Below are 3,183 nucleotides of genomic sequence, written 5' to 3'. Positions count from 1 at the left end.
GTTATCAACCTTGAGAGGAAATTGGTGGCGTATGCACATTTTTCTGGCACAAGTTTTTCTGTGTGAGGTTTTGTAGAGTCTCCTTATATTGAGCTTTTATGTGCTCTGCTCTACAGGTGGGGGAAATGAAGAAGCCATTGGAGGAAGGAAAGGTGAAATATATAGGGCTATCCGAGGCTTCGGCATCAACCATACAACGGGTCGATGCAATTCACCCCATTAGTGCAGTCCAGCTAGAGTGGTCTTTGTGGTGACGTGATGTGGAGAACGACATCATGCCCACGTGCAGGTGGTTTAATCTTCTCTCCACGCTTGTTGCTAATCTTTTTGCAAAAGATGATGATGTATTTGTCCAGCATGTAAATACACAAGACCATATCTTCTTGATGTGGTGATGTAGCATTCCAATGGGTTTTTGTTGTGTCTATCTCGCAGGCTGCGTTGAATATGGTAGGGTTTTGGGCAGATCCAAGCAAGAAGGTGGGGTGGAAGAGCTGAAGCTAGCAAAGAAGGTGCTGAGGGATGTGGGAGACAATGTGGAGTCAGTGCAAGTGGGTTGGGCGGCGGTGAACAGCTTTGGCAACATAGAAAGGAGGGATTCGAGAGTTCTGATGGAGACGAGGATGAGCAGCGGTGTGCCATTGCTGGAAAGGCTAGCAGAGCATGTGGATGAGAAGAGCTCAGGGTCACTGGTGTATGTGAGGATGGTAGTTCTACACTATCAGTATAGTCTGAAGAAAGAGGAGGAAATGCCACTGTTGAAGGACGGGGAGGAAGATGGTGGGAAAGCTGAGGCAGCTGTGGGACGGCGAGAGTGCAGAGGGCATGCTTGTCTGCATGGTACGTACCTCTTGCATTTGTTGGGTCATTTGGATGAGTCTTGCTATGATGCTGTGGGTTCTATCCGGCCCAGCCTGGATGCATACCGATTTCAAATGGAGTTGGAGCTTTTCCTCTTCATTCAAAGGCAGCGCCAATATATTCATGAGCTACCCTCATGGAGCCCATGGTCGCAGTCCTGGGAGATGTGGCTCTCGCTCTTCTGCTCTCTCTCTCTCTCTCTCTCTATCTCTTGGGATAGTTTTCTACGACATAAAAATTCTCTTCTTCTTCTTCTTCTTCTTCTCGTTCTCGTTCTCTCTCTTTGATTGTATGTAGATGACGTAGGACTCTCTGGAGGTCTTGGGATGAGGCCCTTATGCACCTCTCTCTCTCTCTCTCTCTCTCTCTCTCTCTCTCTCTCTCTCTCTCTCTCTCTCTCTCTCTCTCTCTCTCTCTCTCTCTCTCTCTCTGGCGAGGGGCTCCTATCGTGAGGGTGAGAGAGCTGGCTCCTTCGGGGCCTGACAAGAGGTAGCCCTGCACCTGCAGTAGGAGGTGGGATTTTGGAAACTTAGTAATGAATAGATTTTATTCGCGTGCGAGCCAGGAGGGTTATCTTTGAGATTTTGAATGAAGTCTTCCTGCTTGTCTTCAAAGCATCCGACATCAAAGGAGCTTCACGACGCAGTTTGCAAGCGGATTGAGAAACCTTTTTACAATCATGTCACTAGCCTTCTAGACCCCCCTGAGACGATCGTGCCCCTGATGCTCTTTGTCAGCGAGGGCCTGCACCCCATGTGAGTATTGCTTGCTGAATCTGTTTCTAAAAGTTTGTATTGGAATATGATAAATGAGAGGGTTCTGGCCTGCATATGCACAAGGTCTCTTGAGCACCTTACTTCAAGACAGTGTCTGTGTGATTTATGTATGCAGTTTCAAAAATGAAGAAAATTTAACTCCATGAGAGGACTTGGTTTTTCTTTAAAATCTGCTAGACTTGCTTAATGAAATCCCACGACAATGATGGCTTGTGTGCGCAGTTAAGGAAGGTGTAATTGCTGACCGAGGTATGATAAAGGTATTGGATGACAGTTTTTGAGGTAGTGGCCATTAGGATTGTGAACTTGTATTGCACCACTTATAATACAAGTTGTGTATTGTATAGATCCCAAAATGGTAGGGAAGGTTCCAAAGGAGGTGTTTTGTATTGAGTCAATTTAAAGCAGATTGGGAGGCGGTGTCGGACTGGCATTTTTCTAAGGAGTTCCTGATGTCTTTCTCTTGGTAAAGATTTTTTTGTAGTAGCTCATCAATTTTGTTTTGTTCTTGATGGTTATCAGATTTAGGCCCCTAATCTAATTTTCTATGGATGATCTACACATTCTTTAGTTGGCATATTGCTCATTATCACTAATGGGCTAATGGGTTTGATGCTCGAGTGCGAGAGCTTCTTGCTTTCAGCATTACCTTGACATCAATGATGAAGTCAAGTTTGCGTGGAAGATCCAGGTAGATACCTGAGTGGCTATTGGCAGTGCTTGTGAAAACTTTACATGTTCAAGTTTCGAGTCTATCCTCGAATCCAACTTGCCTCGCTTTCCTTGCGTAGCGAGACATGGCAGAACACGGACATAGTTTGGAGAGCATCAAGGCAAGTATTGTAGCAAGGGAGCCTGACTTTGATGCCTTCATAGGTATGTAGTTGGTGATATATTCTTGTCTCATTGTGATCTCCCAAGGCCATGGTGAAATACTAAAGTTTGTGATGAATATAGACACTCAAAAGCAGTATGTAGATGTAGTGTATTCAGCGAGCCACAAGATTCTCTGCAATTGCTCTCACCTTCGTTTTGGCTCACCCATATAAAATGCCACGAGCTCACAAAAACAATGCGTCAATCAGACAATGACTTCATTGCCATTATCAATAGAATTTGCAAAGCAAAACACACAAGTGAGGATTTTTTCCTCTTGAATACCAACCATCGCAATAAAGCCTTTAACAAATTGACAACGCCCCATTTAACAAAACACACAAGTGAGGATTTGTTCCTCTTGAATACCAACCATCGCGATAAAGCCTTTAACAAATTGACAACACCCCATTTAAACTTCACCAATAACTTGAAGGACTCACATAACCGACTTGTTTTTGAAGAATTGCCTACTCGCCCATACATAATCCATGTGAGAGACAACCACCATAAAACTTATTCGAAAAACCTTGTTGTGCCAAACAACCCACAAAACACAGCAGGCTTGTCCTCAACCTTGGAGCTTAAAGCAGGAATGATTGTTGAGCTTTGCGCTGGGAATATCGATATTTTTTATGGCCTTGTGAATGGCACTGATGGAATTCTGAAA

General features: G+C 44.4%; 1 pseudogene; it reads left to right on the top strand.

The window, feature by feature from the left end:
- Positions 1–407: 407 nt before the first annotated feature.
- On the top strand, positions 408–2,686 carry LOC147437426 (uncharacterized; annotated as a pseudogene).
- Positions 2,687–3,183: the final 497 nt, after the last annotated feature.

The sequence above is a fragment of the Adiantum capillus-veneris genome, chromosome 17 (genome assembly GCF_014529385.1).
Source record: "Adiantum capillus-veneris isolate H3 chromosome 17, ASM1452938v2, whole genome shotgun sequence".
Classification (NCBI taxonomy): Eukaryota; Viridiplantae; Streptophyta; class Polypodiopsida; order Polypodiales; family Pteridaceae; genus Adiantum; species Adiantum capillus-veneris.
The sequence above is the reverse complement of the archived record's forward strand: the minus strand, read 5'-3'. Positions and strand labels throughout refer to the sequence as shown.